General features: G+C 41.2%; 2 protein-coding genes across 3 annotated transcripts in view; one reads left to right on the forward strand and one right to left on the reverse strand.

Moving 5' to 3' along the window:
* LCP1 (lymphocyte cytosolic protein 1) overlaps positions 1-7,642 on the reverse strand; it is a 93,515-nt gene extending 85,873 nt beyond the window's left edge. Inside the window, exon 1 of one of the 3 annotated variants that reach the window (XM_069601295.1) lies at positions 7,497-7,642. The gene's annotated coding sequence lies outside the window, so the exon portion shown is untranslated. The remainder of the gene's footprint in view (positions 1-7,496) is intronic. The other 2 variants (XM_069601299.1, XM_069601296.1) reach the window with 2 other exon arrangements.
* The window catches only part of LRRC63 (leucine rich repeat containing 63), a 72,516-nt gene that overhangs the window by 29,356 nt on the left and 28,509 nt on the right, over positions 1-14,651 (forward strand).

Consider the following 14,651-nt stretch of genomic DNA (forward strand, 5'->3'; position numbering starts at 1 on the left):
ACACAACTGAAGTGACTGACCATCCCCACACACACCGATTGATTAGTTGATCAATAACAGCTCATGAATGTAAATTAGTCATAGAACCTCAGAGCATGAATATGGAAGGAGGCTTAGAGGTGAGGAAACAGGTTCTCAGAAGAAGACCACGGGAGGCAGTAATAGCCCCCTGAGTCCCAGTTCAGGTTTAGAAAATTTCTAGATGGATAACACAGACGACAACCATCCCAACAGTTCTAATGGCTCTTCCTATGGAGCCTGAGGATGGAGCCCTCCTAGAGTGACTCAGTAAAGGTATTTCTTATTTCACCATCGATCGCACATTCAACAAACATACCCAAGGTTTAAAAAACAATGTATAAAACCCTATAAAGGGCAATTGACTGTTTTAGGAGACAGGATCCTGATCTTATCTCTGATTGGGGCTGTGGTACCTCCAACTTCCTGTGCTTCACCCAGACCCCATCAAAAGCCTGTCCTTTCCTAGAGAGGCACTACGAGGCACCTGGCAGAGAGGTGCCTGTTCATCTTTGTGCAGATGTTCCTGGAGGGCAGAGGTCATCTGGGGGAGTCCTAGAGGTCAAGCAGGAGACACAGTCCTCACTTGCATTTCAACCAAAGTCCTTCCCCTCTGAGGCTGCTTCATCCTCCAGCCACAAATGGTTAACTCAGAAAAATTCTGACCTCTTCATAGACATGCCATTCACTACTAGAGCAAGTTCTTGAAACATTCGGTGTTCTAATACTTCCACATGTTATAGAAAACACTTCTCTTTGAAAATGACTTTTTCCTCTTGAAAATAATAAATAAGTAAAATACTTTTTTTTTTTTTGCCAGACTACATGCCTTGTGGGATCTTAGTTCCCTGACCAGGGATTGAACTTCTGTCCCCTGCAGTGGAAGTGTAGAGTTTTAACCACTGGATCACCATGGAATTCCCAAAAGACATGTATTAAAAACACTTTGGACCAAGTCTAGTCCTCAGGTGTGGGTCTAAAAATCACAGCTGCTCTAATTCATTGCAGCTCCTCTTACAGCTCACAGGACGAGATTAGCAAAACCGGTCCTTCTTGTTCCTAACGAAATAATTCCTACTATGCAAATGGTGGCAAATAATTCCTACTAGGCAATGGAGTTGTTACACACGTGGTTCCACTTTCAATCACTGTGGTCTATCACGTTAGCTTCTCACTGACTCCATCTCCCTTCACTGGGGACATCAAATGACTCACAACTATGTGCTAAGAAGAAGCAGAGAGCAAAAGTGAGGAGGAGATGTTTTTTTCTCCTCCCCAAAGGAATCACTTCAGCAAACTGATATGCAAAGGTACAAATCCTCTGGAAGCAATCCTTTTCAATGTAGGGAGTCTGGGTCTGGGAAGTGGGGGTTGGGGAAGAAGGCGATGGTCTGGTTTCCTTAGATGCTGCTGGAAGAAAAGGTGACTAAAGGTATCTCGGGATGGGTCTGACACAGGTGGTTTGGGGAGCGAAAGGGGTGCGGGGTTCCTGGGTTCAAGGGAAGTACCCCACCAGAAATGGCATGCAAGGTCTCCATAACACAGGACAAGGTACCCTCTAACGAGAAGCAGGAGCACAGACTTACTCTCATGCTATTTGGTGGTTTGCTGAAAATCTCTTGTAGTTACGGAACCCCTTCTCTAAGGCAAGTCTTAAGCAGAGCCATATATTAACATGTCAAACAGATTAAAAGGGTAGTTTCTGTGCTTGGAACTGCAGTGGAGGGAAGAATAAAGCCCCCTAATCTGTCTTCCCTAAAGCCCCTGAACAGAGCTGGACACCGTATGTCTCCCACTGGAGGGTATTGGTTCACCTGGAATAACTGGCAGAGGAAATGAAGGAGCAGGGTGAGGAAAGAAGCTACATCCTGGGACTCATGGATTTCAATCCTGATATAACGTTTGCCATCAAAACTCCTGGGAGCTAAGATCCCATGTGCCTTACCGCCAACAAACCAAAGCATAGAAGCAATATTATAACAAATTCAACAGAGACTTTAAAAATGGTCCACATCCAAAAAAAAAAAATCTTTAAAAGAAAGCATAAAGGTGGGGTGATTGAGACTGTTGTAAATCTTAAACTGTCAAAAGCAAACTAAACTTGCCGTGTGATACTGAAACAGAAGGGATGCTTCTGTGTGACCAGGTGTGGTGTAACAAGGGAAAAATTCCTCACCAACACAGAACATATCAAGCACTATGAAAGGTCCAGGCAACCGGTGCTCTTCCCTACCCACGGTCCCCGCATGCAATTTAAGCCACGCAACACTTAGGACAGACGGCATAACATGGCTTCACTGGTGGCTCAGGGGTAAAGTAATCCTGCCAGTGCAAGAGACGTGAGTACGACTCCTGGGTCAGGAAGATCCCCTGGAGAAGGAAATGGCAACCCACTCCAGTATTCTTGCCTGGAGAATTCCATGGACAGAGGAGCCTGGCGGGCTGCAATCCATGGGATTGCAAAAGAGTCTGATACAACTTAGCGACTAAACAACACCACCACTTAGGACCAAGGGCATAAAACAGAACGATAGGTTTGAAAAACGAATCCACCATATTTACTGTTTAAGATCATAAATTGCTACTTGCCTTAGAATGAAGGGTAAGCTCATTACAAAGCATTTCTGCTCACCTACAGCTCTAAATGCTAGAGGTCTTTTTTGAGGACTGAACCAAGACCAAGGAACTTCTACACCTCATGGGAACTGCATGTGACTTTGAAGTTTGGTATTAAACCCTAGAAGGTCCCAAGGAATCAGTAGATTGTTTTCCCAAAGTCTGGAGCACACATTAGGAAAAAAACAGAAAAATATATGCTTTCAGGACATCCTTCCCTCTAGCAATTCCAAAGAGGGTCACTCTGCAGCTTTTTGGGCTTTTCCACTTTTGTCTGGCTCGCCAGCTGGCCTGGAGGACACAGAGAACAAGGCAGCTTTCATCTCTGGGTCACTGGTTGACACTCATCATGGATTAGGTCCAGTTCCATCCATGCAGATGGCAACTCACGGACTCAACTCACCTGAACGACACGGGTCAAGGCACGCCACTGCTAGGACATTGTCAGGCACGAGCTGTCCCATGGTTGCTCCACAGCCCAGAGGGGTATACAGACCAATGACAGAACAGAGGGCCCTGCCTGGAGCATTTGTTAACAATCTAACTGCATACCTCTTTCACCAACATATCAGAGATGTTAGCACACCAAGAGTGATATTTTATGGATAAATGCCCAGGAGTCACCCTTGAACCCTCCAAATAACTTCAGTTAACATCAACTATAATCACATAAAGCAGGGACAACACAGACGGGAAACCTGAGCCGTTTGTTTTTAATCACTAGCATCTAATGAGAACTCAACTCTACCCTGCAAGAGCTTAAGTCCTTGACCCAGTTCTCTCTTTAAATCCCCACAATATGCTGAGTCAGGTCCCATTTTACCCCAATTTCACAGGTGAAGAAACCACAGGAGCTTAGAGGGGTTGAGTAGCTGGATCAAGGGCACAGAGTTATCAAGCAGCGGCCAGGGATCTGAACCCAGCAGAGCTGAGCTATGCTGCTTTTGGTTGACACTTGGTGCAAATAACAGAATTTTCAATTGACAGGAGAACTCTGGGGTAAGACACAACATAAAATTAACACTTAGACGAGTCCCTTCCACATGGTAAGTAACCACCATTGACATTTCTTTACTCACAGAATGAAAGACAATGCTTAGTCAACGTAACTTTAAGGAAAACAAATATTATTTACCTTTTTCTGGTGAAGGACACAAGCATATAACATATACAGATGCCTAATATCCTCGGAAGGGCTTCCCAGGTGGCTCAGTGGTAAAGAATCTGCATGCCAACACCGGAACAATAGGAAACACGGCTTTGCTCCCTGGGTCAGGAAGATTCCCTGGAGAAGGAAATGGCAACCCACTCCAGTATTCTTGTCTGGAGAATCCCGTGGACAGAGGAGCCTGGCAGGCTACAGTCCACGGGGTTGCAAAGAGTCAGGCACAACTGAGCATGCGTGCAACACATGGACGCATGCGCAAAATCAGCAGGTCACAGTCTAAAACAATCACTGAAACTAAGGAAACACAGAAGTATTTCTGAGTATTCCAGGTAGTGTGACTAAATAACATTATTCTACCTGACCAACGTAATAAAAAAATGTTTAAAAATTTAAAAACTTCAAGTTGTCGTAACTATATATAAATAAAGCCTCTGAAAAGATTTAAAATGTCATTTTATTGTCTAAAATTATAAAGCTTCCCAATGAATCACCTGTTGTTTTCATAAAGTTTAAAGTTGAGCACCTAGCAAAGAGCTTTATGCATAATTTCCAATAAATCATTCTGGAATGAATGGCTGAATTCATGAATGTGCTTTTAAAACAGATAGACATTGTTCTTTCATTATGTTTGGGATTTTTTGTTTTAATTCTGTGATGCAGGTTGTATGACCTTCCCTTATTAATAAATTTTTTAGAAAAAGAAAAATCCCAGGACTATCATCCTGAAAGACAACAAGAAAAAACTAAATAACTGGTTAAAAATTAATTAGGAACAGAAATGAAGTTTTGCTTGTGCAACAAGATGTGTTCGTGTTTGTGTTAGTCGTTCAGTCGTGTCCAACTCTTTGCACCCCCATGGACTGCAGCCCACCAGGCTCCTCCATCCATGGGATTTTCCGGAAAAGAATACTGGAGTGGGTTGCCATTTCCTTCTTTAGGGGATATTCCCCATCCAGGAATCGAACCCAGGTCTCCCTCATTGCAAGCAGACTCTTTACCATGAGATAGGAGAGGTTTAAAAAAAAAAGAAGCTACTTTAAAATATCTTTATTAACATTTAAGAAAATACAAAATGGTTCTGTATGAAGCAGAATGAAAGAACATGAAACAAAAGTATATGTTTAAGCCACTGTGACTGATAAAAAGAGTAAAGACATTTGTTAGTATATATATATAACTCAGGTCAAGAAAATACCTCTTCCTCAAAAACATTTTTGTGCCTTGGCTTACCTTGGAGACTTAATGGTTTACCCAATGTGCTCTCAAAATTAACTACTCATTTTTAAAAAGAACTTCTAAGAATTAACATGAGCATAAACATAAAAATCACTGCCGTTATTTCCATAAAGTAAAATGCTAAGTTAAATTTACACTGACCAAACTATTCCAGAAACCTCCAATCCTTTTAAAAAGGAAAACAAATTAACAGAGCCTTATACAGAAAACAGAAAATTTCTACCAACAGTTTCTACACCATTCCAACAAAGCTGAGTCCTTTCACCAATAGCAAATCTGAGATCCTCCAAGTATCCCCCACTCATTAGAAAATCAATAGCACTACCTGCAGGGTGTACAAGGTTGCCTGTGCATAAGGCTTTTATCTCATTTTTAGCAACATTTTTAAAGAAATGCAGGATGTACACAACCTTGGCACTCACCATCACCGTGGCCTCCTGAACACAATCTGTTAAAAGTGTTGTGGTTCAGTTTGTCAAGCTTCATCGCACAGTTCTGCCAAATTGCAAAGCTAATGGGACAATCAAAAGGCTGCCTGTACTGTACATCAGGTAAAGGAAGCCTTTAAAATCAAAGAGGGAGTTGTATTATTTAAAGAGACATGACTATTTCAACAAAAACAAGGAGAAAAAGGAGATTGAGGTAGCAATACTCTCCAAAAGATTTTTTTAATTAATAAATTAAGTAAAAATAATAAAAGAACCCAAACTGAATGTAATGTGTACTTTGTAAATCAGACCTGCACTTGTACATCATTTCCATAGATAAAGCATATAATTTGTGTTAGAAAAACTGATATATATATGTGTGTATATATATATACATACATATAAAACCAAGCCATGAATTTAATTTTCATAATCACAATCTCATTTGCCTAAACATTGCATCCTAAATAACAGAAGTAGGAAGCAATGGAAGACAAAATATTCACACCTCTGGAGGTTACATATTAATCAGTCCTAGTTTCTGCCTGGTATTTGCTAGAAGAAATGTGCAGGCAATGAAGCCTAATGCCTGATTCCACGTGTGACAAAGCGTTTTTTTAAAAACTATTGATAGCATATCGCTTTGATTTTTGACTATGCAATCCTAAGCATAAATTTCAAAGGCCAAGCACTGGTGGGTAAAACTTAATCTCACAAGTTCTTGCAGTTCGAACAACTTTTATGAGGACAGAGAGGGGAAAAAAGTGAAAGCGTTAGTTTCAGTCAAGTCCACCTCTTTGCGACCCCATGGACTCTAGCCGGACAGCTCGTCTGCCCATGAGATTCTCCAGGCAAGAATACTGGAGTGGGTAGCCATTCCTTTCTCCAGGGGATCTTCCTGACCCAGGGATGGAACCCATATCTCCTGCATTGCAGGCAGATTCTTTACTATCTGAAGCACCAGGGAAGCCCCAAGAGGATAGGAACCCGACTCTATCTATTGGAACATAAACCTTTTTTATGGGTAAAAATATAAACATCTTTCACACTTACAAAATATGCACAACATATATTACTTGAGACGAATTTAGCAAATCAGATTTGCTTGTCAACTCTCTCATCTTGCTGAGAAGCTAATTCATCTATGCAGTGAACACAGACAAAAATGGAATAAATTCATGGTCTGGGGCAGCAGTGTAATTGGGACATAGCCATTTTAAAATTAAAAGAAACCACATGCAAAGGAAAACAAGGTGCAGAATATTTCCCAGAATCTGATTAAATACTTTTTTACTTTTCCACTTTTTTAAATTGACTGTTTAAAAATATATGCTTGTTCCTACAGAGAAAAAGGAAGAGTGGTTAGGGGGTAAATCTTGAAAGATCCCTAAAGTTACAAAGATTTACACACAAGTCTCATCTTCCAACAGCTGTTACTAAAGTTCCTACATTTATGAAATAAAGCACAACAAATCACAAGACTGGAAGGAAACTCCATCTACTTTATTACTTTCTGAGTTGGGATTCACACACCTACCTAATGAATTTTCTCTCCCACACTTTCCTCCCTCAAATCTCCAAAGAGACGTATGCACATACATGCAAACACACACGATGTATCGATCACTGTACAGACAGGTTCATCAACACCACGACACAGGACACAAATCACGAAATGAATCAGGATAAATAACAAGGGCAGTGAGAAATGGGTTTCTTTCTAAGCCCGCTCTATCCTTTATGCCCTATTTCTTTCTACAAGTTTCCTCTTCAGAGAAGAACTTTAAAGGATCAGGAAGACAAAACAGGTTGCATTAAAAGAAAAGAAACAGAATGCTCGCTATTCTGGAGCCCTGCAAAATCAGCGTGGCGACTAAGGCTGCGCAGAAGTGCAGGACGAAAGAACACCAGCCCGGACCCTAGATACCCGAGCTAAGCATCTTGCAAGTGAGAAAAGTAAATACATGATAGTGGTCACTGTCATTAAGAATAAAAGCAGTAATAATGATTGTCACCACGGGGTTCCGTACAGCAGGTGCACGTGGAGCGGGCTTCTCCTGCAGTCCCGCACAGCGGCCGACGAAGGCTAGAGGGCTTCGCGCGCGCCGCCCGGTGGGGCGGGACCAGCTGAGCTGGGCTCCGCGGGCGGGTGCGCGCCCCGCCCGGCCCCGCCCTCCCCTCCTGCGCCTGCGCGCCCGGCAGACCGGACATGGGTATTGGTTGCTAGGAGATTTGTCCGCTTGGCCCCACCTGGCCGGCGGGTGAAGGTGACCTGGGTTCTTTCTTTCCGGACAGCATCCCGCCAGAAGACCTGCGACCTCACTTCACCTTAACCTGCCTCCGTTCTCAGGAAGAGGAGATTAAAAAAGGAAAAGCTGATTGTTTTGAAAATCAGCTGATTACCCTAAAGGATAGCATAGGGCTCCAACGTTTCCAAGCACCTCTTCCAAAAATAAGAACGGGAAATTACCAGCATCAATTCACTACCAGGAAGCAGATCGTGAGAGCTTGCGTGCCAAGTCATCTTTGGAGGGGTATTTGTGCTTCGGAGCGTACCCGTCTAGACTGTCAACGGAATAGCCATGTAGCCAGGCTTTTTGATACTGTCCCGACGAAGCACACAATATTTGGTTCGATCTTCAGACATCATTTCTAAACAGTACTAATCGGGACTGGGATTGTGGGAAATCTCATTATATTGAAGGCATTTTATTTGGGGGTTAAATAGTTTTGGCACAACTGTAGTGACTGACTTTAAGTCGTTATTAAGGAAAGAAAACAACTTTTTGGTCAAGAGTTAGATATTGTGGATTTTTAGGGGCCATGGAGGGACTGCCTCACCTTTTTTGATGAAAAACTCTTCCCAAATTTATAAATTGATAACATTTTGGAGGTAGGAGAAAAAATGAGTGTCGTTTCTACCATTCTGGAAAAGCAGTATTTACTAGCTGAAATAACACTGCCAGACTGAATTTTTGGTTAACACGTGAAATTTTAAGATGGTCCTGATGGGTAATAGTCTATGTATTTTTAAATTTTGTGTTAATTATAAGACAAAATTTTATCTAGATTCTTTCTACAAGACTTAAGGAATTGTTTTTCTTACCCTCTTTTTCTTTTATAGAATTCTGCTTGGACTCAGTATAGTATTAGCACGGAATGATTTTCATTAGGATTTAATCTGGATTCGAATGAATTTTTCAGCAGCAATTGAAACATATTCAAAAACTTTTAAGTTCTTCACCCATAGCTGTGACACATAGTGCTTATTATTAAAATGCAAAAACACCCACAACTTCTTCGAAGACCTTTACCTCCAAATCTCCCTAAGCTGTCTTTATGTCAGAAGAAAGTCCATGCAGGTATGTGTATTAGATATGTTATTAGCTTTTTTTGTTTTTCATAGAGTTTTCTCAACCTGCACAGTTCAGCATCACAGTAAAGACACTCACTGGGGACTTCCCTGGTGGTCTAGTGGCTAAGACTCCAAGTTGATAATGTAGGGCCCCCAGGGTTTGATTCCTGGTCAGGGAACTAGACCCCACATGTTGCAGCAGCCAAATAAATAAATATAAATATAAAGACACTCACTAATGACTACAACTTACAGATTTTGGGGTAATATGGTAACATCTAATTCAAATTACAAATACAGTTGATTTTCATTTTTTGTGGATTCTGTAGGAGTGAATTTACCTAACTGCTAGAATCCATTTGTAATCCCCAACCCAGAGCATTGTACTATGTTTTGTCTTTTTAACTTCAAAACATACCACGAAGAACACTTTGGAGCAGTATATGGAGCTCTTTCCCTCTTATTTTATAATAGTGAGACTGTGTGCAGCAAGAGGGTGTATGTGGTAATTCTTGGATACAGCCAGGGCAGTGAAAGCGTACATATTCCCAACAGTGGTGGGAAAAGGATGCTGCTCTGCCTTCTTGTTTTAGCTCCCATAAACAACTGCCACCTTTCCGGTCTAAATAGTGCCATAATTTCTCAATTCTGTACTTTGGGTTGGTGATTTAATTGTCTAAAATAGCCCCCAAGTGTAGTACAAGAAGGCTATGATGTGCCTTCCGGAGAGAACATACGCTTTAGATAATCTTCCTTCAGGCCTGAGTTACAGTGTTGTTGGCTGAGAGTTCAGTGTTGATGAATCAACAATCTAAAGTGTCTTTAAATAGGAAGATATATAAAACAAGCTTGTGTGTATTGATTGGTTGCTGATAATGTTGAGATCAGAGGCTTGCAGGAACCTGACCCTGTATTTCCCCAAGAAGTAATAGCTCAGTGTTGGATAATTCAGTGCTTACTGAGACTAGAGAACAGAACTGCCCTGAATCATGAGAACTGACTGTATTTATAAGCACAGTGCAAAGAACTGGAGATATAATATTGAGTAAAACAAACTCTGCCAATTCTCTTTATTAGTTACCCTTTGGTGAGACCCAACAATCATACAATTAAATGTAAAATTACCCTGTGATAAATGTTATGAAGTAAAGGAGAACCACTTATGAGTATAACGTTATATAATACTCTTAATCCTCTATTTCTGTATATGGTATATATTGACTCCTTACTGATAAGCAATGATAAAATTAGCATACATCTTTTTCTTCCCCCTTTTCATTCTCTTCTATCACCTGATTTTAGTTGATTATATTAATTACTTTAGTGTCATCATTTATAAGCATATTAAAAATGCTTAGTCTATATCTTGATGTACAGTGCTAAATCTTGTTGATGCATGGTCATAAAAGATGTGTGAGTCAATACGCCTATGTTATATATAATTTTCTTTCCCACATTTCCTACCTACTTTTGTTATATCATTTCTATATATTTCTACAGTGTTTTATATTTCTGCATTTATAATCTGTTGTATAATAGTAATACCCGCAGTTATATAGATATACTGCTCACTACCAATTCTTTGGCTGTAGTTTTCTATTTGTTTTTCTGTTGAAGTTCATCATCTGGCACAGACTTTCTCACCATTGCCATTTTGAGCTAGATAATTCTTTTTGTGGTGGGGATGAGGAGTGGGTAGGGGGAGTGCAGGGATGGATCATCTTGCATCGGCAACTCGGATAGTTAATGACCTTGACTATTATTAATCTTATGTCCCCAAAGGCTCTTGGCAGGGTACTTTGCATGTAATAGGTATTCAAAATACTTGTTGAATGAATGAATGAATAAATACCTAAAATGTCAGACATACAATTTATAAAAATGAGTAGTTAAGTGTCGAAATAAAATTGAAATAAATATGTATGATTTGCATACAATGCTAAATGCTGTAGAGAATTAAAGACATAAATCTGGTCCCTGTCTTTCAGGACTTTTCAAGACCTTTAGTTAAACTCTATTGTATGTATTGATATGCATACAATGAGAACCTAAAATAACAATACAAAGCAGCATCGAATTTATGTCCAATTAATGGTACAGACAGCAGCAGTTCATAAATGTGAGAAACCCTGGGGCAGCAATGGGGCATGAGCTAAGGCTTGAGAAATTAGTAAAAGTGAAGTGAAATATGTTTAATTATAGAGGAGATTGGTATAGTTTTTGATGGCAGAAGAGTCTATTGGAGAAGTAGAATTTTAACATTCTAAAAGAAAAAAAAATAGAAATAACGGAGAAATGTATCCAAAAATAGGGAAGTCTGAACTGGGAAACAGATATCATCTTCATTGGGCAGATTTCCCTAAGCACCTCTTCTCTTTGCATCCAGTCAGGGTACTTTCCTTTATGGTCCCAGAGTATCCCTGACCTACCCTCTGCTGACCTCTTATTCTCTAGTATAACTGTTTACCTGCCTAGTAGTATCGGTTGCTCAGTTGTGTCCGACTCTTTGCAACCCCATGGACCGTAGCCCGCCAGCCTCCTCTGTCTTCCCAGGCAAGAAGACTGGTTGTTTAGTCACTAAACAGTGTCCGACTATCTTCTGACCCCATGGACTGTATCCCTCCAGGCTCCTCTATCCATGGTATTTTCCAGGCAAGAATACTGGAGTGAGTTGCCATTTCGTTCTTCAGGGGATCTTCCTGACCCAGCGATCGAACTTGAGTCCACTGCATTGGCAGGCAGATTCTTTGCCACTGCGCCACCTGGGAAGCCTATTTTCTATATTAAATTGCAAGACCTTTGATGGCAGTAAGATTTCTGCTCTGAACTGTACTCTCAGCACTATGTGTACAGCTAGCACATGTAAAAAAGTGAAAAAGCGTTTGTCTCTCAGTTATGTCCAACTCTTTGCAACCCCATGGACTATAGCCCACCAGGCTCCTCTGTCCGTGGGATTCTCCAGGCAAGAATATTGGAGTGGATAACCATTCCCTTTTCCAGGGTATCTTCCTGACCCAGGGATCGAACCCGGGTGTCCTACATTGCAGGTGGATTCTTTACTGTCTGAGGAGGTGTTAAATGTTTGTTGAGTTAATTAATGAGAACAATAAGTATGGATTGTGTTAATCAAGAAAGGTGGATTGCATTGGGTTGGTAATATCTTACAGAAAAACCCTGAATTTTAGCCATCCAATATAAGGTTTAAGGTAGACTTTGAAAGAAGAAAATGATTTAAATTGGTTAGTAAGAGAAGGTGTTACACACTGTTTGATCAACAAAAAAACCTCAGCTCTGCCTAAAAAAAGAACAGTATCAGAAAAGGAAAAGTGATCTAATCTAATGGGTAACTAATCTAAGCAATAATAATAACAATATATTGGGTGAGTATAGTACAGGGATAAATGGAATGGATGACAGCAATTTTATATGGAATGGAGGGAAGAATTGGGACTACAATGTTAAAAGATACTAACCATCGCCAATAAGCAGTGTAGTGTTTGTTGAAGGTAGACTTAGCCTCATTGTAAATATCTATTGCAAACTCTAGGGCAAGCATTTAAAATAATTTTATAAGTGTAACTGATATGCTAACAGAGGAATGAAACCAAAGGATAGACACTGACTCATAAAATTCTCAACTAAAACCAGAAAAGACAGAAGAAGAACACAAGATTTTCAAAGAGATGGCGCAGTAAATCAGCTGCAACAAACAGAAAACTTTACAAATGAGGCAGATGTTAAGTCAGCAATGTCAGTCATCTGTTAAAATGTGAATGGTCTAAGTATGCCAACTAAATGATAGAAACTGTCGCAGTAGATAAGAGACAAGAGCTAATTATATATTGTCTGCAAGAAACTCCCTTTAAATATAAAAATGAGTCAGTTCAGTCACTCAGTCACGTCCAACTTTTTGCGACTCCATGGACTGCAGCATGCCAGGCCTCCCTGTCCATCACCAACTCCTGGAGTTTACTCAGACTCATGTCCATTGAGTCTGTGATGCCATCCAACCATCTCATCCTCTGTCATCCCCTTCTCCTCCCGCCCTCAATCTTTCCCAGCATCAGGGTCTTTTCAAATGAGTCAGCTCTTCGCATCAGGTGGCCAAAGTACTGGAGTTTCAGCTTCAGCATCAGTCCTTCCAATGAATGTTTAGGACTGATTTCCTTCAGGATGGACTGGTTGGATCTCCTTGCAGTCCAAGGGACTCTCAAGAGTCTTCAACACCACAGTTCAAAAGCATCAATTCTTTGGCGCTCAGCTTTCTTTATAGTCCAACTCTCACATCCATACATGACCATTGGAAAAACCATAGCCTTAAGTAGACAGACCTTTGTTTGCAAAGTAATGTCTCTGCTTTTTAGTATGCTGTCTAGGTTGGTCATAATTTGTCTTTCAAGGAGTAAGTGTCTTTCAATTTCATGGCTGCAGTCACCCTCTGCAGTGATTTTGGAGCCTCCCAAAATAAAGTCTGCCACTGTTTCCACTGTTTCCCCATCTATTTCCCATGAAGTGATGGAGCAGCGGATGCGCGGCACAGGAGTGGCCAAGAGGAGCTACCCCACATCCAAGATCAGGAGCAGCCAAGAGGAACTACCTCATGTCCGAGGTCAGGAGCAGCGGCTAAGAGGAATTACCCCACGCCCAAGGTCAGGAGCGGCGGCTGAGAGGAGATACTCCACGTCCAAGGTCAGGAGCGGCAGCCATGAGGAGATACCCCACATCGAAGGTAAGGAGCAATGGCTGAGCTTTGCTGAAGCAGCCATGAAGTGACACCCCACATCCAAGGTAAGAGAAACCCAAGTAAGATGATAGGTATTGAGAGGGGGCTTCAGAGGGCAGATAGACTGAAACTACAATCACAGACAACTAGCCAATCTGATCACACGGACCACAGCCTTGTCTAACTCAATGAAACTAAGCCATGCCCTGTGGGGCCACCCGAGACAGGCGGGTCATGGTGGAGAGGTCTGACAGAATGTGGCCCACTGGAGAAGGAAATGGCAAACAACTTCAGTATTCTTGCCTTGAGAACCCCATGAACACTATGAAAAGGAAAAATGATAGGTTACTGAAAGAGGAACTCCCCAGGTCGGTAGGTACCCAATATGCTACTGGAGATCAGCAGAGAAATAACTCCAGAAAAGAATGAAGGGATGGAGCCAAAGCAAAAACAATACCCAGTTGTGGATGTGACTGGTGATAGAAGCAAGGTCCAATGCTGTAAAAAGCAATACTGCGTGGAACCGGAATATTAGGTCCATGAATCAAGGCAAATTGGAAATGGTCAAACAGAAGATGGCAAGAGTGGACATCGACATTTTAGGAATCAGTGAACTAAGATGGACTGGAATGGGTGAATTTAACTCAGATGACCATTATAAGTACTACCGTGGGCAGGAATCCCTTAGAAGAAATGGAGTAGCCGTCATGGTCAACAAAAGAGTATGAATGCAGTACTTGGATGCAGTCTCAAAAATGACAGAATGATCTCTGTTCATTATGAAGGCAAACCATTCAATACCAAGATAATCCAAGTCTATGCCTCGGCCAGTAACTCTGAAGAAGTTGAAATTGAACAACTATATGAAGACCTACAAGACCTTTTAGAACTAACACCCAAAAAAGATGTCCTTTTCACTATGGGGGACAGGAATGCAAAAGTAGGAATTCAAGAAACACCTGGAGTAACAGCAAATTTGGCTGTGGAGTACAGAATGAAGCAGGGCAAAAGCTAATGGAGTTTTGCCAAGAGAACACACTGGTCATAGCAAACACCCCCTTCCAACAACACAACAGAAGACCCTACACATGGACATCACCAGATGGT

This window comes from Ovis canadensis, chromosome 10, assembly GCF_042477335.2.
Source record: "Ovis canadensis isolate MfBH-ARS-UI-01 breed Bighorn chromosome 10, ARS-UI_OviCan_v2, whole genome shotgun sequence".
Taxonomy (NCBI): Eukaryota; Metazoa; Chordata; class Mammalia; order Artiodactyla; family Bovidae; genus Ovis; species Ovis canadensis.